Source organism: Oryctolagus cuniculus, chromosome 10 (genome assembly GCF_964237555.1).
Source record: "Oryctolagus cuniculus chromosome 10, mOryCun1.1, whole genome shotgun sequence".
In the NCBI taxonomy this organism is placed as follows: domain Eukaryota; kingdom Metazoa; phylum Chordata; class Mammalia; order Lagomorpha; family Leporidae; genus Oryctolagus; species Oryctolagus cuniculus.
Genome location: NC_091441.1, coordinates 77,757,326 through 77,779,796, shown reverse-complemented (window position 1 = coordinate 77,779,796; position 22,471 = coordinate 77,757,326). Strand labels below are relative to the sequence as shown.

The window sequence follows — 22,471 nt, the reverse complement described above, 5'->3', positions numbered from 1 at the left end:
AAGAAGTTACAAGGTCATGCTTCACCCACTAGTTTAGAGACCCGAGGCGGGGTATGCAGATGGACATCTAGCAGTTACAAAGTATTTAAATACTGCACAAGGTGTGACAATTACCTATTACAGGAACAGACTGAAGGGCTCCCACTAGTTCTTCCCCTTAACACAGCTTTCTCTTAGTCCCAGCTAATAAAGAATTGTGTAATTGTCACAAACCGAATGTCAAACGGCAACATACCTCTTCATCCTGTGTCCCTCATATATATTTGCAAATAAATACTCCATTCAAAATGGAATTTTAAATGTGAGCCCCCAAATGCAGGCACTGCTGAAAAGAAAACAGTTGCTTTCCAATGTTTTTAAGAACACAGACACACACACACACACAAAGACCACAGATTCAGATGATTTCAGAGGAATAAGATAATTAATCTCTATGTTAAACTGATTTCAATTTTCCTAAGCCATGAAAGTTGATTTGCTTTTCTTTTCTTTCTTTTTTTTTTTTTTTTAAACAGGCCATTAGAACTTAAGAAGCAAGGTAACGTGCTACTGGATCCTACATTAATTAATAAATCAGGCCCAATCTGCTTAATGGTAGCAAACCATCTAGCTAGTCTAGATGAGTAAAGGCTTGGAGGTCATAAATAATATCTTGAAAGCTGAAGTACAGCTTCTTTTTGGAAGGTTCTATCACAGCGGAGGGAACGCTAGCCTGCGCTGAAACACATGCAGGCAACAGTACAGTCATTCCAGTAGACATGTGTAACCTGGAATACGGAAAAGGAAACCACAAGTTCTACACTGCTCGCCGGCATTTGGGAGAATCCATCATTCTAAATGGCACCCAAGTATGCTTTGCCAAATTCGATTTGATACCGTCTCTCATTAAAAGACGCTATAGAGAATTAAATCACATTCTCGCCCAGCAATAGTTTCATGCCGGCACCTGGAACGGTGGGGGAGCCCCTCTAACAGGCTGAGTCAGGGTGGGCAGCAACAGCTGGCACGTCCACCAGAAAGAGATGGACAAAACAGCTTCATCTAAGAACTTGGGACTTTAAACGCTTGGACGTGGTCTGCATTGGGAGGGGGGGGTCACTGCTACTTTTATCTGGTGAAGGCTACAATGACTTTGTCCACTCTTGAGTTGAATCAGTACTAGCTATAATAAGATGGTGCCGCAAAGTTATAAATCTCTTTGGAACTCTGTGTACAAAGCATAGTTTATGGTGGTGTGAGTCACACAGAACTCTCTATTTCAGTCACAATGGCTTTTGTTTCATATTAGAATAAAGTGGGTTGATGATCTTATTTTCATTCCGTGTAAAAAGTCAAACTAACAGCACATCTGAAAACATTAAGTCAACGAATTACACAGCACCAAGGGCTTGCGGACAGCACATGCAACGCAGTGCACACATGGTAGATTCTGTGGGGTTAGGACACCGATCTTGAAAACAGGGGCCCACAGGTCTCCGGCACCACAACGTCAAAGCCGTCCCATCCAGGGGAGCGTGGCAGGGCGTGCCATTCTCACAGACAGCGGCTTTAGCTGAGCTCATCCAGCTCCTTAAAGTGACTGACCCCCACTTCAGGCAGAGGGTGTCAGCAAGCCTGCCTGAATGCCACCGAGGCCATCCCAGCAAACTGGACCGTGTCCACCTGCAGCTTACAATGTCTGCCTTCCGCGGTCCACTGGGAGAGGGGAGACAGCCACGGCGGAGACCCTGCAGGATGAAAGGTAACACTGCGGAAAATCAGCCAACACTTCGCAGACTGCTCATTAAAAGGCAACTCATAGGGGTGAAAAATGGGGATGCTATTGGCCTGGCGATGAAATGATGCACTCTTGTTTGAAAGGAGAAGAATGCATAAACCTCCTTCAGGCGCAGAGTCGGAATCTGGTTACTCTGTGTAGAGGTTCATGTCACGGAGTCAGCTCAAGAATTTCTTGAGAGAAATAAAATATGGTTCACTTCAAACAACACCTTCCACCTGCCTGCCAGGGCGCGCAGCTTCTCAGAGGGGCACCGGCCTCCTGGAGTCACATCATCACCACAGAGGCCCACCGCAAGGCTCCGGTTCTCCGCCCGCTGAGCACCTGTCTCCACCTCACACTCTGAAATGCAGTACGGAGGCGAGAACCAGTGCACACACAGCTACAGGGTCTTGGGCCAAGTTCTCCAAAGGATTTAAGCTTCAGTTAGGGTGGGAAATCACTTCACCTGTGTTGGGATCTGCACTGCACTCAAGATAGGTCCTGTGTTCAAGTCCAGGGTATCCCATAGGCATCCACCAAAGGCAGACAAGGCAGCCACCACCTGCCATGCATTTGCCACGTGCCTGTGACACCGCTACACCTGCCCCCAGTGAGGGAGCTTCAGATGTGTACCAGCTGGCTCCACCAACCATCACTGATGGTCTCTTCCTCTCCAACTGCAGGGCTGTGCTTCTAGCTCTGTTTCCATTTCCCAAATAAAGTGGCTCATTGTGCATTTTCCTTCGAAGCATGCCTGCCTTTGAACGCCAGCACCTGACTTAACCCCCAGTGGCTTCCAATGGCCCGTGTGTCCTCTCTCTGCGCCTTGGCCACTTTCAGATCTCAAAATCCACCATGGGTGGTGGTGGGGGGGAGCTACCAACAGTTCTCCTTTTAACCAAAGAACCAGGGCCCAGCATTGTAGTACAGTGAGTTAAGCTGCCCCCTGCAACATCAGCATCTCATATCAGAGCAATGGTTCAAGTCCTTGCTGCTCTGATTCCGCTCCAGCTCACTGCTAATACACCTGGAGAAAGTAGGGTGCTTAGGACCCTGGCACCCATGTGGGAGATCTGGATGGAGTTCCAGGCTCCTGACTTCAGCCTGGCCCAGCCCCAGGTATTGTGGACATTTAGGGAGTGAACCAGTAGATAAAAGGTCTCTCTCTCTCTGTCTTTCCTTTTCCCTGTGTGTCATTCTGCCTTTCAAATAAATGAAATAAATCTTTAGAAAAGAGAGTGAGAAGAGCCAGCTCACACCTAACACATGCTGCAGGTTTAGAACCTTGCAGGGCCCTGCTCAGCCAGGCTGGGGCCAGGAACATATGCCACCCCCAGGAGCCTCTTTCCAATGGCAAGACACCAGCAGTGACATGGAGCTTCTCTGGGCTGGGCTCTCTCCCCATGAGAAACGAGGATAATAACCTGTACCTCACAGGGGTGTTGTACTTTCAATTAATGCCTGTAAAATGCTTTGTGATCCCTGGATGAAAGGCACTGCTGGATGAAGGCTTGGAGACAGTCACGAGGGTGACTGTTATTACTGTATTTACTGCGTCTCGACCCCTGAACACAACTCTGCTCAATTAATCATCTTCTTGAGGCTCTGTCTGGCTGTGCCTGAGAGGGGTGGAGAAAAGTCTAGAACCACAGCGAGGACCAACAGAGGCACAGATTTTGAAACATCGAAGGCACTGGCAACAGGGGAACTAGCCTGGGTGGTATTTAGAGGTGGCATCATGCGCACTTTTCTCCAAAGACAGAGATGCCCAATAACCAACCTGCAAAGGGGATGCATTATTCAAGAAAGAGGATTGCCCACAGCTCTAAGAGCTGGGAGCAGGTGGTCAGTATCCCTGCTCACCCCAGCAAGGGGCGCGTAGCTGACTGCCGAAGTCAGCCACCTCCACAGAGTGGGCTGTTGCGATGCCTCCCGCAAGACCCCTCGCAAGGCAGGTGTTCTGGGCTGGGAAAGATGGATGGGAGGCCAAGGTACAACCACTCTGTGCCTGCCCTCTTCAGCGAACTGAACAGAACCAGGGTGCCTTTGGCTCCCAAGAGCTGGGCAAATGAGACGCCAGACAATGCTACACACACACCCTCCCCGCCGCCGCCAGCTGCCGCCACCTAAAACGCCCTTCTCCGAGGGCAGGGCCAGAGATCACGCGTGCTTCTGCTCCAGCCTTTCCACCCAGGTCGGGGATGAATAAGGCTGACCTCTGCTCAGCACTCACTTTGCAGGAAGCCTGCCCGCTGCCTGCACTTACAGAGAGCTGACCGCCAGCCAGGCAGGGGCTGTGAGAGCCAGACAGCCTCAGGCCCCATCTCCACCCTCCCACCTCTCCACCCTTCCTTACCAAACCCTGTAGGGCTAACTCCACCTCTAAACCTTAGCTTCCTCCTCTGCAAAGTGGGAATAACAGTGCCAGCCTCACAGGGTTTCGTGCTGTTGCAGGATCGGATGAATGGGAAAGAAGGCCTGGCTAGAATTATCTTCCTCCTGACAGTGGTGTGACATGCAGGCTTCTATCACATCCACTTGGCAGATGAGAAAACTGAAGCCTAGCATGATTAAGGAATTTGTGCAACATAGGACAGCTGGTAAGTGGTCCAACTGCACTGCCTGCTCCCTGAAACTAAGCCATGCTCCCCCATGTGGCTCCCACAAACCCATGTGATGCCATCTCAGAAGGCATGGACTCCTGTGTTCATGTACATAGCATTTCGGGAGGGCAGGGGCTGTACCCTGGCTTCGTCTGGTTTTTCACCCACTATGGTGCTAAAGGCGTGAATGAACAAACACCCCAAGCCTGCCCTTCACCCATCTTGGCAGCATGCTGAGCAGGTAAAACTACACATTTAGGAAGCTGACAGCTGTGGACAAGTTTGCACAGTCACCTGTCGAAAACAGAGGCCAGCTCATCCTAAACCTGCCCTAGACCTTTGATGAGCGGTGACGCTGCGTTCTCTCCACTCCTGACACCCACTACACAGCCCTCAAGCTCTCCTGCTTTGCTGGCCTCTGTGTTTTTGTCTTGGGGTTGGGAAAATGTGAACTGAGGCGAGCTGCTAACTTTTCTCTAGCAAACAACTTTCCCCAGCTATTTGTCAACTTCTGTCATTCAAAGGATACAACACAAATGTATATCTTTAATGAAATTCACAGTCAGGAAAAGTTGTCATCATCTAGTTATATCTGTTATGACATACATTTCATTTTGTTCAATACATAACAGAGAAGCTATTTAATCAAACAGAAGATTTTTGCTAAAATGACAGTCCAAGCAATGTCCAAACAAGCATTTATTATGCAATGCGAATCTGATCAGGATTGGATTGTTTTCAGTGAGAATTTTTCCCCCTTCCTCTTCCATTGAGAAAATAGCTTGGGGGGGGGGGGGGGAGGAGTGTGCAGGCAGAAAGCAACAAGAGACAATGGAGGTGGAGCCCGCTGCTGAGTCAGCGCTGAGTGTAGTGCCTGAGCCCCACCCTCCCGCGTCTACTGGGAGAAAGCAAAAGGATACAGCCGACCATCTGGAGAGTCGTTAGGGGCACTGCTGGGCTCAGGCCGTGTCTTCCCCTTCCTCGCCATGTGACAGCACACGCCACAGGAGAGACAGGTAGCAACTCACATGCAAGGAACGAAGACATCTGTGTTTCCCAAGTGATACTTCTCCTCGGACACATTTTTGTTTATCTTCATAATTTAATGAACAATTACCTTCAATAAGAAAACCTTGTTACTGCAGGAGAGTTTAATGGGTTGGAGAGATAGGAGGCCCAAGGCCAAAAACATCAAAAGGAAAAAAGGGTAAAGAGGAGTGTGGGTACCTGGGCTTTAGGCACCACAGATGGTGTGAGTTTGAGGAAAAGGGGAGAAGAGCATGTTTATAGAGGGTGATGACCATGCTCATCTTTCCTCTACTTTCACTACACAAACCCTAGAACACAGTGGGACGTCAACAAAGAACTGCTGGCTGCTTGGTTGGATGGATGGATAGATAGATAGACCGGTGGATGGATGGACAGACAGATGGAGAGTGGGATGAGTGGGTAGATGGACAGATGGATGGATGGGGTGGGAGGGTAGATGGATAAATAGGTGAAGAGGATATTTGAGTACATGGAAACCCCCCCCCAAAAAAAGGAATGACTGATAAAATTGATTTTAATGTATTATCCTGAGAAACGGTTGCCTATTTTCACAGAGACCTTTCTCACTCTTGGTCAAGGTTTCTTCTGAGCCTTGGGGGCAGTCTGTTTTTCCTGTACCAGGTTGACTGGTCAGCATGGCAATGGTGACACAGACTGCCAGTGTCCTCAAACTTCACATCACCATGCTCTAGTTCATGTAAACGAGGGACGGTAAAGACCAGTGATCCCCACACTGAGAAAACTGTTCAAATAGGACTGCCGGACCTCAAAGTTTCTGATTCAGTAGGTCTGGGGCAGGAGCCAAGAATTCACTTTTCTACCAATTTCAAGGTGATGCGGGAAACATGGACCATGCTTCGAGAACCACAGTCCTGATCATCTCTAGGTTTCCTTGGACTCTAACAGGCTGTAAGTCTATTCCTGAGCTACCCAAACTCCTCTGAAGTCCCAACACCACTCGAGGCCCCATAACGGGGGACTGCATTGCAAGGGGCCCTGTGGTGAGGCTGGAACATGCCAAGTCCTCATGAGGTCAGATTTCTGAGCCCGTAGGAACAATTATTTAAATTCTTTTGTTCATTTTCAAACAGGATGTGCACACTGGCCACTAGATGCGTGAGTTACAGAAGCCTAACTGATGTGACGCAGGTGAGGGCCCCACCTGTCTCTCGGGAGGGACCATCCTCTTCCAGAGGCCGGCCACCGTGACAGGCTCTTATCCTCACATCACACAGGGGCCCCACCTGCTCTTCCATAGTTGATGCCTTCCTAGTGATGGGTCGTTATAGAGCACCGAAGGTGAGAACAGTCTCTTTAAAATCACAAAAACTTACAAACTCTCCCTAAAAACACACACACGCAGGCACACACGCGCACACACACATACATGCATGCACACGCGCACACACACGCACACACACACACACACACACACCCTGGACTTCTCTGAGTATTATATAGTTCTGATCCCTGGGCCCTTCCTACAAAGATGGCTCTCTCTCTCCTTGTTTCCAGGGATCACTTCCGGTGCCTTTCCAGACCCCGACCTTGTCCTTGTCCTCCTCCACCTGGGGCCCAGAAGTCAGGGGTCCTTCATCTTCCACCCTGCGTGTGAGGTTTTAATGCCAGCACTTTGCTGCTGACACAAGCGTAAGAGTGGAAGGGGAAGTGCCAGATCATCCCACATCACCAGAGAGCTGAAGGCCAGTGGGGAGCAGGACCAAGCCAGCAGGCAAGTACTTGAACAGGAAGCAGAAAGATCTCCCAGGAATCACTCTCCCCAGAAGGCCAGTTTGGTCACAGGGCTATCTGAGGCCCGTGCAATGCTTGCAATTCCACCAGTGTTGGGTGTTGGCTTTTAAATGGCAATATCCAAATCAGAGAGGAAATGACAGTGCATTCCAAGCAAAACTGCACACATTTAGACAGACTAAGAAAATAACAATAAAAGTGCAAATTTATTCTGCATGTGTGATCATGATTATCATTACATCAAGTTCCATATATGCCCAGCCAGAATAAATATTAACCCATTTTTATAAATGACTTTATACTGCATTTGTGGATCCAGCTCCACCCAAACCCAAAACAACACTGTTTCCATAGTAACCAACAGATTTCAAAGAAGGAAAAAGGAAGGGAAGACTTCAGAACGGATAGCAATCAAATAAAACAGCCAGCATCAACAAAACATGTCAGCATTCCTTAAAACACGCAGTCAGGACCATCCTATAGTCTAATCTCCTTCCCAGAAAACGACTCACTCTGCACCACCTTCTAGGAAAGCAGGCCCTCTCTCAAGAAACAACTGCAAAATTGCTTCCCTTTTAATTGAGGAACCGGGCAAATTTCTTGAGTCATTCCTGGGATTCAAATGGGAGTAGGATGAAGAAAATAACCATCTACTACACAATTTAGCACACACTGAAAGTCAGATTAATTATCAGCTGGTAATTATGAACTCTTAACTCGGCGCTGCGTATCATGTCAGAGTAGCTATTCTCTGGCTGACTGTAATGAGGAGGGAAGAGAAGCGAAAGCCAAACCTGAGAGCCAGAGAGCCAACAACCATAAAAGCCGCCCAGCAGCGTCTACTCAGAGCCAGGCTTTTCACTGGAACTTGCTCCCGTCTCCATTCCCCCAAGCGGATCCTGCACGTGGCCCGGGTGTGGTAGTCTTCTCCACATCCCTGCAAGTTCTGGGGTCTTCTGCCTGCAGACAAAATCCTAAAGCAACACCTTGGGGCAGGGTCGTGTGCAGGCCAGAAGTGGGTCGGGCAGCGCGAGGGGAGCTCTGTGAACTCACGGGCCTGGCAAGTAGCCTCGCTCTCTCTTTCCTGCTTTCCCCCCCACAACTTCACAATGTGAGAGGTCAAGAACAAGAAATACTCCTACAAGACAAAGGAGGTTATTTTGAGTCCTTGGCTCCTACTCCCCCTTAGAAAGAAGTTCCAAAGTTACCTAGTAATCTGCCCTCTCTCCCATCTTCTAGCCCTGGGGCCTTGGGTGGGCTACCTAACTGCCCTCTAACCTTCTTCAGTGTCAGTTTCCTCAACTGTAAAGCAGAACTAATAACAGTATCTATGGAGTTCATACAAAGATAAAACAATGCACACACAGGGCTTAGCAGAACACAACAAAAAGAATGGATGGTACGACTACTACTATTATTATTTATAATTCTTTCTTAGAGCATATACTCGAATTCTGACGGGGTTTCCTTAGGAAGCAACTCAACAATATTGCAGAGAGAGATACTGAAGAAATATTTCAGGACAGTTCCATTGTCAAACCCACCACTGCTCAGCACACCAGCCGGTCCTGAATGCCATAAGCTTCAGGGGTTCTGTTTCGGGGATTGAAAGGTACGTACCACCAGGTGAGCCTGAACCTGGCACACGGCTGAACGTTTCTTCTAACGCCTGCAAGGGGAGCAGTTCAGAGTGACCAACTGAAGCATGGTCTCCAGGACAAGAGGAAAATTCATCTCATGAAGAATCTGGTACATTTAAATAGTAAAACTGTCAGCCATTATTTTAATTAGATTTATTTGTTCAGACAAAACAGAATCCACAACTAAACTGCATACAACTGGGCACCAGGTGAAGTGTGGTTTAAAGAAATTGACATGTTTGTGCTCTGATGGAGTTTACAGCCCAAAGGGGAGTGCTTCCATTGAATGAACATACACAAAAATATATAGATAGTTACAAACCTTGACAAGCATTCTGAAGGAAGAGACAGGAGGGAATGCTTGAGGTTTATCAAAGACAATATTAACTCACATCTTTAAGGTTTTTCTCCTGTACCCAATATAACACAGAAACGTCATATCCCGCCAATAAACAGAGCAGATTTATGGAAGTTTTAAGGATACAACTTCAAGCCTTTTCCATGTGGGGTTCAACACTACTGCAAGGCACTGCATTTAGCAAGAGCTACAGAAATACGATTCCTTCTTTTAAACCCAGATGAAAAGCAGGCTAAGTGTATGGTTACAGCAGACATACAAGTTGAAATATTCCAGTGATAAGAGAAGAAAAAAGGTAAAAATGAGAACGTCTACACTGGCAGCCATGCCTTCAAAGACCCCAACACGCTTTGCTCCTGGGCCACGTTATGAATCATCAACATCACAAGAATCCTAAAAGCACAGCCCACAGCTGCAGCTCCACAAAACTGCCGGGTGAACAAAATAAAAGGAACCACACTCAGATGACTCAAAGTGGTTCCATCTGACCAGGCCAAGAGCGGCACCCCAGCACAACCCCGGGCGACTCCCAAGTGCAAAGATTTATCTGAATCTGTTCTGCAACCCTATTAAGAGAGTTTCCCTTTACTTCTTCCTACAGCTTGCCTAATGGTAGAAGATGCACAAATGTAATTACATTTACATTTTATTATGAAGTCAGTGAGTCACTGGAAGTCCATGCTAGTGAGTACATTTTATTGTTTTTCATTATGTATTATGTGCTTCGTTGCCTTTAGGGCTGTATTTTTGCTGGGGGAGGAGGTACAAGTATGGAATACTTATTTCGGTGGACAACATACTTTTTGGACAGGGTTTTGGTGTTTATCGCAACACGATAACTCTCACACTGGATTATCTGAACCCCATCACGTAAGAGGGGTGCCTTATTCTTGATAAGGAGTAAAGATTTGGACTTTTGAGAGAGTAGGTGCAGAACTACTCATCATCAACTGATACCTGATACAAACCACACAAAGGTGACTGAGGAAATAAATGAAAAATCCAGGTGGTCTAAGAGGACTTAGGAGAGTTTGAAAAACATCTGAAATTAAGTGTTTTCCCATTTATATATGCCTCATTTATTATGTTTTAAAATTAATTTGAGAAAGAGAGGAACAGAAGAAAAACAAAACAACTCTCATCCACTGGTTCGCTCCCTCAAATGCCCCAAAGAGCCAGGGGCAGAATCAGGATACTGAATCCATGCACCCCAAGTACCAGCAGGAAACAGAAGTCGGGAGCTGCAGCCAGGAGTGAGGCCCAGGAACTCTCATGCGGGATGCAGGCGTGTTAACCACTAGGCCCAACACCTGCTCCCTGCCTTGTTTTAAGTCATATTCTCCAGTGGGAGCTCGGGTGTTGGCTCCACCTGCTTTAATATACACTATTTCTATCTTTGGAAGTAAAAGATGCCAAACTTGGGCCCAAGCATCTTCCTGTTGTCTGTAGCACTTGAAAGGGGCCTAGAACTTCAGTAAAAAGCCCAAATCTAAAGGACAAACAAGAAAGGCACAAGGGTTCACTCTTCCACTCATCATAAGACACGGTATTAATTATTTTAGTAGATAAAAAACGTGTTAGAAAGATCTGTAGGCAGAAATTCTACTTATTTTCTTTACCCTGAAAGTGAGAAGAGAAAAGAGAGGTCCAGTTAACATAACCCCATTTAATCTAACTCTCCACGCCAGGCCCATCTCCCCAGCGGCCATTTAGGGAGTACTCCCCTCATAGGCATCGTACTATAGGGCACCTTCAGCCAGTCCCCCTAATGACACAGTCAGGAAGATTCCTTAAAAACCTGTCTGGGTGGGATTTGGCCTAGCAGTTAGGAGTGCCAGTTGGGACACTGGCATGCCGTGTTGGAGTGTCTGAGGTCAAGTCCCAGCTCTGGCTCAAGTTTCCTGCTTACACCATGGGTGGCAGTGACGATGGCTCACACAATCGGACTCCTGTCACCCACATAGGAGACCCAGGCTTCTGGCTCTGGCCTGGCCCAGCCCTGCTTGTGTATGCATGTGACCATATACTCACTTGGTGAGTGAACCAGTGGATGAGAGCACTCTCACTCACTCACTCACTCTCTGGGTCTCCTATCTCGATCTCTTTGCTATGCAAATAAATAAATAAATAGACTTTGCTTTTTATTGTACTTCTCAGATGGGGAAATCTAGGTTCAGGGTAGCAAAATAACTTACAAAAGGGTTGAGCAGGGGCCAGCATTGTGGCATAGCGGGTAAAAGCTGCCGCCTGCAGTGCCAGCATTCCATATGGGTGCCGGTTGGAGTCCCAGCTGTTCCTCTTCCCATCCAGCTCTCTGCTACGGCCTGGGAAAGCAGTGGAGGATGGCTCAAGTGCTTGGGCCCCTGCACCCACATGGGAGACTTGGAGGAAGCTCCTGGCTCCTGGCTCCTGGCTCCTGGCTCTGGATCGGCGCAGCTCTGGCTGCTGCGGCCATCTGGGGAGTAAGCCACTGGGTGGAAGACCTCTCTCTCTACCTGTTATAAATAAATCTTTTTTTTAAAGGGGGTTGGGCAGCTAATAAATGAGTCCAGATATGAACATGGAGCCTGGTACAGCATCACATAAATGTTGGTCTCCATCTGAGGGAACAAAGCAACTTCATATGCACAGCTCATTCAATCTCACAAGATCTTTCTGAGCTATGTAATAGAAAAAGAAGAAGAAATGCAACTGAATGAAACAATTGCCAAATACTGTCCCCAGGGCCAGTGCTGTGGTGCAGTGGGTTAACGCCCTGGCCTGAAGCACCAGCATCCCGTCTAGGCACCGGTTCTAGTCCAGCTGCTCCTCTTCCCATCCAGCTCTCTGCTACGGCCTGGGAAAGTGTCGCTCCCCGTCTTTGTGGAGGAACGACACAGGACCCTGCGCTGTTCTTTTGTCTGCTCGGCCCTCCCGGGTTTGCTGCTGGTTCTTCCCGGGTTGGCTGCCGTCCCTTCCACCTCCGTGGAAGGGCGGTTCCCCCTGGCCACTTTCCCCACTTCCGCAGGGGAGCGGCACACCGCCGGCCGGCTCTCTCGGGGGCTGCACAGGTGTTCCTTCAGATAGATGTTCCTGGTGCATGTTGTCTCTCTCCTCCTTTATAGTCCCCTTCCACCAATCCCAACTCTGCTACCCACACGCCGAGTACGCTGCTCTCCTCCAATCAGGAGTAGGTCCTACAGTTTATTGGTTGAACTGGAGGCAGCTGTGTAGAAGCTGTTTCTCCCTTCTCAGCGCCATATTGTGGGAGAGCAGATGCATAGAATAAGTCTTAATTCCAGTAACTTAGTCTAGTCCGGGTTGCTCCCCACAGGAAAGCAGTGGAAGATGGCCCAAGTCCTTGGGTCCCTGCACCCACATGGGAGACCCAGAGGAAGCTCCTGGCTCCTGCTTCAGATTGGCGCAGCTCTGGCCATTGCAGCCATCTGGGGAGTGAACGAGCAGATGGAAGACCTCTCTCTCTGTCTCTACCTCTCTGTAACTCTGTTTTTCAAATAAATAAAAAGTAAATCTTTAAAAAAAAAAAATACTGTCCCCACACCATGAGTACGAATCTCTCAAAGTAACACAGCAGCATGGAGTGTCACTAAAAACCCAAAGACTCATCCTATGATTAAATGGCAGTCGCCAATACAACTGACGTATAATTGGCCCCCCACGTCTCCCTTACCTCCAAATGAATGAATGAGAAGGAACAAAGGGAAACAACCTCACTACCCAGCAGAAGAGAAGCAGTTAACCACATTATGGTTTAAACCAGTGATCACCACTGGGGAGCTGCTTGATACTAGGACCTGGGTTAGGGGAGGAGTGTGCCTCTGCTTGTCACCAGGACTGGGTACAACCAAGAATGCCATTACCCTAGGAGAGGAATGTGGCGTATACAAAAAGAACTGTTACGTCTCCAGCAGTACTGATGCCCTCATTGAAAAAAAACACTAACTAATCAGTAAGCCTTACAACAGCAGGAAACGTCACCTCAAAGTCACTGAACAGGTCATGCACACAGTAGGCTCCTAATCAATACCTGTGCGAACACTGGATGCTCTATTACACAGGCAATGTGATAGCCTTAAAACAGCTACGTTAGGGAAAGAAACTGGATTACAAAGCTGTGAGCCCAAGATTATTTCAACTATATATTCTGAATTCAGAAATGGCTAACAGGAAATACACTAAAATTTCACTTTCATTGCTTCACAACAGTGAGCAAGGTAGCGATTTTTCTATTTCTAAATTATGATAGCATTTATTGTGCAACCAAAAAAAAAAAAAAACCCTAAATCTTACTTAATTAGCCAAAAGTGAGATACATTAAATGATGACTGTTATCTGGATATCTGTAAATAGATCTCTCACTGTCACCTTTAATTTCAGAGCACTCCAAACAAAGGTCAACAGTGGACAGCCCCTGCCTTCCACAGTCTTCAGCACCAAGGCTCCCATCTCTGGTAAGCACTCAGCAGCTGGCCCTGGGAGTCATACAAGCTCGGTTTGTGAGGCCAGTCTTTTCCCTTCTCCACCCCACACCTCCCACCTGCAGACACTGCCCACACTCTCCCAAGCCTTTGCTGCAACCTCCCCCACACCCCTTCCCAGCGCCGCCTCCTGTGCTGACCTGCCCCTCTCCTGAAGCTGCCTTCCACCTGCCCACCGCGCAGCTGCCCACCATGGGTAAGGAACGCCCAGCATTCTTATGAAACTGGCTGTGGTGATGAAACCACACTACAATTTCCAACAGAAGGAACAGCTATGATCTCCCTAAAGGTGACTAGTATGAATATCAACTTTTGTCTTAAACACTTCTACCGATATATACCTTAACGGCAATGGGAGGAAGGAAAGCGCAGCCCGTGCCAACTCACAGGGAAGGAAGAGGCTGGAAGCACAAATCAAAGAGGAACTAAGGAAGCCAGAAGCACAGCGTAAACATTCAAGCCCGTGCATTTTGTTGCAGCCTATGTTTGGCCATTTGTACATAAAAATGATGTCTTGGTGCGGAGGCTATGGCGTAGCAGGTAAAGTCACCACCTGCAGTGTCAGCATCCCACATGGGAGCTGGTTCAAGTCCTGGCTGCTCCATTTCCCATCCAGCTCTCTGCTATGGCCTGGGAAAGCACCCTGCACCTACGTGGCAGACCTGGAAGAAGCTCCTGGCTCCTGGCTTCAGATCAGTGCAGCTCCAGCCACTGCGGCCAACTGGGGAGTGAACCATCGGACAGAAGACCTCTCTCTGCCTCTTCTTCTCTCAGTGTGTAACTCTGACTTTCAAATAAATAAACAAATATTTTTTAAAAAATGATGTCTTTTCCTTGCAAAATCTTCCAGGAAGAAACTTCTCCTTTATGGAGGTACCGAAGTGAAATTCTTCCTGGAGGTACCCCAAGGAAGACCTAATGGAGTGGCATCCCAGGTCAGGAGTCACAGGGTGACACGACAAAACAGAAGACAATGTCTGCAAAAAGTAGATAAGCGAGAGCAGTGGACGTCCAGCATCGCTAGGGTATTAAGTGCTTGACTTATGTGTCGGGTGAAGTACTGAGACAACTCAATGGGGTCTTCTCCCAATCGGACCATAAGCCGTGATGGAGTGTTCATTGTTGCACTGCACATACAGCACATGAAATGAATTAATTCAGAAAATGTTCTGTCTTTGGTTTCAAATAAATTCATCAAGTGGTTGCTCAGTGCGAGCAACATGTGAACGCTTGTTTGAAGGAAGAGAATTCCTGATTTTAGAAACCTGGGAGATAAATGTTCTATTAACAGGGCCATCAACAATAATAGAAAGTGAGCCACATAGGTAATTTAAAACTTCTAGTCGTCAAATGAAAAAGAAATAAAACTAAACTGAAGGATATGTTTCATTTAACCCAAGATATCAGGACTCTTATCACTTCAGCATGTACTCCAAGTCTTTGAGAAGTAGTGTGTGTTTTACACGCAGCCCTTCTCACCCCTACTGGCCACAGGCACACTCCCTCGCCATGACACACACATGGAAGGCAGTGAGCCCTGGAAGTCCAGTTCTGGAAGATCACACAGCCATGCCCTGCAGAAAATTCCTGGAGAGACTGTCCTGTGATGCTGCTTTAGAAACCTAGCGGAACTCTCTGGACTGGCTCTATTTCCACCAGCAAGATCTCCACCGGACCTAGACAGAGCCTCTAAGGAACGCCTGGGTAACTTCATGCCTTGCACCTCCAGAACTGCAATGACCTCCTTAGAGCACAGGGAAAAAAATGAGCTCTCATTAATTGGGTTATTTTATGTATTTGTTTTTAAATTAAGGTTCCTATCTATTTAAATTGAGGTTTGGTCTTCTTCACCTTTTGTAATAAATGATTAGGTCTCTGACATGCCCCAGGAATCCTGAGCCTTAAGAATCTGTTTCATTAAGAAATTGCTCTGTCTGAAAGAAATTTATTGACACTTATCTCATTTTCCCTCCTGCTCTCGGCGAGAGACACCTACGGTTTTCAAAGATGCATGTCTACAGATGAGGCGTCCCTGCATCTCCAGAGCCTTGAACACGTGCTGCAGAAACTGCTTCCTCATCTGGCAGCACTGGGTGCACTGTGGGGGTGTGGCGCAGCGCCCTCCAGAGGGCCCAACGGAAACAGCACTCCTCCCAACACCTCCATCCCAGCAAGTATTCGAAAAGCGCCCCAGTCAAGGCAGATCCTCAAACTCCGCACACTGAGCCCCCTTCTCATTTCTACAGAATTCTTTCATTTCCACGTACGGTTCTGAGCGCCCAGAAAACGCAGAAGTCCCCTAATCAAATGCAATGGAAGCAGCACCAACTGAAGTCTGAGAGTTGTGTGGAGGCTGCCATGACTTGGCTCACTGTTCTCATTTCCTTAATAAAACATATTTTACAATAACTCTCCATTCATGTACTTAAAGGAAATACAGAACATTTTCTTTCAAATCACTAAATAGGTAGCCTCAACAAAAGCAACTTTGAACTGCACAAAATCATACGAAACACAAAGTTAAGGAAACATTTCTAACTCCCTAATAACTATTCCTCTTGCGTAATTAGCCTTGCATTCATAATGTGGGAGAGATTATTTAGTGCTACATCCAACTGAGGTAAACGTGACACCTCTAGAATAGGCACCAGCAATGCACAATGCATCAAACTGTTCAAGTGACACTGGAAAAGAATATTACTGGATAATTCCTAATATTGAGAATTTGTATCCATACATAAAGAACCAACTGAAAATAGATCTCCAGAATGAAATTTCCTACGATGATTAAAGTAAAAATGTGAAACCTCACAGTTTATACAAGACAAGAAACATTTGGCTGCAAATGGTTTTATAATTTTGCTAATTAAAAATTATCCCATTTTCACTTTGGATTCATCATGTAACAGAAACAGGAGTAACCTCACCATGCCAGAAACACAAGCAAATGATTAAAGTTCTACTCTCAAAAAAATCTTTAAAAGTTGGCAAAACATTTCATTAGGCTACAAATCAAAATCCTTCTGTCCTTGACATCTCTTTAATGCCTTCCAGATTCCACATCTACTTTTTTAATTACTCACTGAATCACTCAGAAATTAAAATATGTTAAAAATACTACCCATCTTGGACTTCTGGAAAAGTCGTCTGATAAAATACAACCTTCAGGCCCCTAAATGAGCAACGGGCCCATAGTACCGCCTTCCGATTTGTAGAAAGTACTCACTGCATTTCACAATGAGATAAAAAATAATATTCCCAGAACCATGCCTTCATCAGGAAATCTGCTACTTGTAAAGAATATAAACAAATACTAAAAAGGGGCCACCGTGAACTCTCTCTCGAGCGGTTTGCCAAGTGGAAATGGGTACAACGATGATTAAAAATAAAAATCACTTTCAAGCTTCCAAGGTGTTACCAACAAAATATGCTTAAAAAAAAAAAAAAAGAATGCAAGTGGCAAGGAGGTTGACTGATGAACAAATATTTCTCTGCAAAGCTAATGAAGGCAATGTTTACGGCGCACACTTATTTATTTACGCTTCCCTTCCCTGAGCCCTCCATGCGCCATGGGCGGCAGCATGCATTAATGGCACTGAAAACCAGAAAACCTTCCAACTGCAAGTTACAGTAGTCACGGTGTCAGTGGAAACAATGAGTCACAGACGTTCAACCTGGGATGAGTTGTGGCAGCACCTTGCATGTGTCACCAGTGTGTCATGTGGCATGGCTGTTGCCATGGTGAGGCTCCATGTTCAGGAAATGTGTTAAGTCTCATAGAAGGCACCCAGCCATCCCTCAAGATCCCCATGCCCATGAACGTATCTTGAAATCTTTCTACTGCCGATAACATTGTGATTGGCTTCATCTCTGAGAAGCTTGTTAAGGAGAACGGCGGGGGTGGGGAAGAAAGTCACTTGGCGAAAGCCTAGAGAAAAATGAAGTCTACCAGCCCCAGTGTCTAGGCACGCGGGCTCCAGCATTCAGAGCGGATGGCAATCGCTTCCGATTCGTTCCAATGGAACAAAAGTAGACTATGCGAAAAGTAGGAGTGATGTTTACGTGACTTGTAGAATTCCTGTGCGGTAAAACAAAGAGGAAAGCAAATGAGACCATCAGCTACACGGTTTCTTAGGCAGAACAGGAAACTGATATGGATTAAGGACATACGAATGAACCATCTTGGATAAGCTGACCAAAAAAAAAAAAAAAAATCACCTTCTTAGGCTTTCTAACCTGAAGCCTCACCTTTCCCCCTGCACTGCTCTCAGGATCTGAAAAGCAGAATGAAAACAGCAGCAGACTCACAGTGGTGAGGACTGAACGATGAGCAGAGTCCCGGGTACACAGTGCCTGCTGCTGCAGGTCCCGGACCCACGGGGAGAACACTGCTCCTACGGTCACCTGGCTGGGGAGAAAGAGAAGCCCATTCCAGCACACGGAGTTTCAGGGCAGGGTGAACCATCTCTTCCCCGACAGCTGCCTTAAGTGCCAGCTTCCCAAATCTGCAATTTAGGAAGTAGGTTAAGAAAAGTCAAAACATTTTCACTTCCAAATGATAAGGAGGATTTTGTGGAAAAGAGAACTCTATGTTAATGCAGACACCTACACAAAGGATGCCTCTTGTGGCTCCTGGTGCTGGGCAAAACCACCACGCTGGCCACAAGTCACTCAGAACTAAGAGAGGAAGACGAGAGCTAGAGAAGCAAGGTTTCTAGAGCCTGGAGAAGACTCAGGAAGGATCTGGAACTGTCCTCACATCTTTACCAGGTTGTCTTGTAGAAGAGATGGGCTTGCAGAATCCCAAGGGGTCAAACCCAGTTATTAGGTAGAAAGCCCGGGAGCAGCAAATCTGAGTCCAACTTGAGAAGGAGCTCCCTAGCCCTCGGGGTTGGTCAAATAGATAATCAGCTTCCTCAAGGGCAAGACTATCGCCATCCCCAGAGTTACTCAAATACAGTCTGGATGCTCACAAAGAAGCAATTCACTCTCCTCCTCTGGGGCGCAGGGTTCATGGAGGGCCAAGCATAAGCTCCTGGTTCACATCTAGGAGCCTTATGAATGTCCATGATACACAAGACCGAGAGACACAGATACACAGCCACCTGTCCACACCACATTCACATCCCACACGCCTGAGACAGGCACACTCACCCTAATGATCACAAACCACATTTCTTTATTGACAGCGAGCTTCAGGGCTAACAACTAGCTATTATTTACTGAAATCTGACTACACGCCATCTCTTTGCTAATGCTCTATGTGTATTAATTCATGACATCCCACAATCACCTGTGAGTTAGGCCTTGTTATTATTTCCATTTCAAATGGGAGGAAACTAAGAAACGAGGAGGTGTGGCTTGCCCAGGACTGTCTGCTGACAGGTGGCAGAGCCAGGATGCACACCCAAGGTGTCTGGCCAGCATCCTGCCCTTCACTGCCATCCCCAGGATGTCAACTGCATGCTAAAGGGTCTGTTTCTTAGCCCCAGATCCTGCAATGCATTTATTTTTCACTTAGCAACTTAAAAAGGAATTTGCAAAGCTTTCACCCTAACTGTACCTTTGTCATATTCTCCTACCTGTTTCATCACAATGGACTTGTGATATGAGGGGCTCACCTTTCCTGGATGTTCATGCCCTGGGTCATCCAAGTCCCTTTCACCAGTATGCCAGATAAAGACATGTCCCTCTAGGTCATTTTCCCAGGAAGATTTCTTGGAAAGCCTCCCTTTCATGTCTCTTCCTTGGCCAGCCTCCCCCCATCCCTAACTACAGAGAACTGTGAACCACACCTCCTCCACACACCTTTTCTCTCCCGTGCTCTTTCCTACCTTGGTCTCTGCTTTATGAAAATGCTTCTCTGTTTCCTTAAACTTCTCAAGTGGTTATTAATATTGCCTTCGTGTGCTCATTAGATTTTTGCACTATTTAATATATAACATATATTCTTGGGGCTGGCACCATGGCTCACTTGGCTAATCCTCCGCCTGCGGCACCAGCACCCTGGGTTCTAGTCCCGGTTGGGGTGCCGGGTTCTAGTCCCAGTTGCTCCTCTTCCAGTCCAGCTCTCAGCTGTGACCCGGGAGGGCAGTGGAGGATGGCCCAAGTGCTTGGGTCCCTGCACCCGCATGGGAGACCAGGAGGAAGCACCCGGCTCCTAGCTTCGGATCGGCGCAGCACCGGCCGTGGTGGCCATTAGGGGAGTGAACCAATGGAAGGAAGACCTTTCTTTCTCTCTCTTTCTCACTAACTCTGCCTGTCAAAAAAAAAAATATATATATATATATATATATACACACACACATATATTCTTAAAACCAGTCTTAAATGTTTTTTAAAAAATGTTGATATGTGTCTTCTAGAAAATTCACCTTGATTTCAAATGGTAAGACATAAGAGTGCAACACATTTTAGGAAACACAGGGTATGCAGGGAATGTAGATCCTGAGTCTCTTTTTGAAGCCCACTCTGACTCGGGGACTCATCCTGCCTTTCACTTCATCTCTCACCAGCCTCACTTTTACTTCTAGTTCTCTATTTTTCTTATACTGAATAGGGGGGCTGCGGAAGCAGGCATCTGGCCTTGTGATTAAGATGCCCACATCGGAGAACCTGGATTCGAGCTCCACCTCTGGCTCCTGACTCAAGTCTCCTGCTAACGCAGACCCCAGGAGGCAGCAGGCGATTGCTCAGTTAATTGGGTTCCTGCCACCCCCAGAGGCCGGATACCAAACTGAATCCCCCAGCTCCGGGCGTCTGGCTTCCACCCCGGCCTGGCCCCAGCTGTTGCCGGCAACTGCAGAGTGATCCAACAAACAGGACAAATGGGACAGCCCATCTCGAAGAGCTGATGACGTTCTTATTTCATCCGAAACGGAAGACAAAGACTGACGCTGGATGCCCGTGACTGAGCGCAGAGAGCCGAGCCCTCTCCATCGCTTCAGGCTCTGACGGCTTCGAGACTACAGTCTGGCAAACTGCGGGCCCGTGGGCCACATCCAATTTGCAACCATTGAGCTAAGAATAGTCTTCACTCCTAAAGGATTGGGTGGAAATGAAAATAATACTACTACTTAGTGACAAGTGAAAAGTATGTGAAATTCAAATTTCAGTGTCTGTAAATAAATTTTACTGGAACATAGCCATGCCCATTCATTTACATATCGCCCATGGCTGCCATGCGTTCTGCACGGCGCATTAACACGACGCAGGGGACCAGGCAGCTCACAAAGCCTAAAATATTTGCTATTAGCTTCTTTACAGAAAAGCTTTGCTGGGCTCAGATACAGACAGAGAAGTTATAATACTCAGACATACACAAACTCTAAAAAAAATATTTATTTATTTATTTTGAAAGGTACAAAGAGGGATTCAGAGAGACAGAGAGAAATTTCCCATGTGCTGGTTCACTCCCCAAACACCCGCAACAATGGCTGGGATTGGATCAGGCTGAAGCCGGGAGCCGGGAACCCAGTCCACAGGTGTTAGGACCCAGCTTCTCGGGGCCAGCACTGTGGTGTAGTGGGCTAAGCCTCCACCTGTGACGCCAGCACCCCATATGGGCGCTGGTGCATGTCCCAGCTGTTGTACTTCTGATCCAGCTCTCTGCTGTTGGCCTGGGAAAGCAGTAGAGGATGGCCCAGGCGCTTGGGCCCGGGCACCCACATGGGGGACCTGGAAGAAGCTCCTGGCTTCTGGCTTCAGATCAGCTCAGCTCCGGCTGTTGCAGTCATTTAGGGCAGACCCAGTGGGTGGAAGAACTTTCTCTCTCTGTCTCTCCCTCTCTCTGTAACTACCTCTCAAATAAATAAATAAATCTTAATAAAAAGAAACCCAATGACTTGAGCCATCCCCAGGATATGCACCAGCAAGAAGCTGGAGTCGGAAGTCCAGTCAGTCCAGCACAGGATTTGGGCCTAGAAGCAGCATCTTCACCACTTTGTCAAGTGCCTGCCTCTCTTTTTTTAAATTACAAAAGTTTTCCCAAAAACTCAGTAGTCGAAAAAAAAAGGGTATCGGTAGGTAGCCCCCAGGTACTCGGCACCAGAGCCAGGTAAAAAGCTCTATTTTGGTAACTGAGCACTGACTGGAAGCATCGACACCCAGCGACTGGTGCCAGCCAGGCCTCTGCTTCTGCCAGCCCAGGTTGTGGCTCCCCTGATTTCTCATGCAGTGCTGCAGACTGCTCACCATCATAAGGGTAAACTATCCTGATACCTTTTTAAAGCAGCAACATTATTAACAATTAAAAAGCAGTTGCCATTCCACATGCACAATAACTTTCTTATATTTTAATATGCATATCCATAGTCTGATTATAACAGCGTGGCGAGATTGACAGGAAATGACTGAGTGTAATGGCTCCAAAGGAGACACTACATTGATCAGTAAATAATACACGTTTCTCGAAACTGTCTAACTGCATATTTACACTTGTCAACTTTCGTACACGCTGAAGACAGAATTCCTTTTCAAACATCCATGGATAAAACCTAATACTGATTTTTAAAATGTTTTTATGACAAAAGACATGCTTCTCCGCTATACAAGGATAAGGTTTAAGTCTGATCCACCACATAGTGCCACCTGCAGCATTCGCCGTTGCAGCCTGAGTCTTCTCGGTCACGTGGAGGTGTGTACAGACGTCTGCACAAGGCTGAAAGGCAGATGCGCGGAGCATGTGTCTGGTCTGGTGCCTTGCAAGGTGCCACGTGCCGCCTGCAGGACTTTTCACAGCCAGCCCCGCTCTCCATGCCCCTGCTCGGCGGAGGAGGAGAGGGAGACTTGGAGAGAGATGACGCGCAGCCGAGGTTTCACCGTGAATGGAC

At 47.2% G+C, this 22,471-nt stretch overlaps 1 protein-coding gene across 3 annotated transcripts in view; it reads right to left on the bottom strand.

Moving 5' to 3' along the window:
• EIF4E3 (eukaryotic translation initiation factor 4E family member 3) overlaps positions 1 to 22,471 on the bottom strand; it is a 411,364-nt gene that overhangs the window by 90,545 nt on the left and 298,348 nt on the right. The window contains exon 8 of one of the 3 annotated variants that reach the window (XM_070050599.1): positions 1 to 22,471. This exon is cut by the window's left edge and continues 18,842 nt beyond it. The exons of the other annotated variants lie outside the window; for them this stretch is intronic. The gene's annotated coding sequence lies outside the window, so the exon portion shown is untranslated. 3 annotated transcript variants of the gene reach the window in all.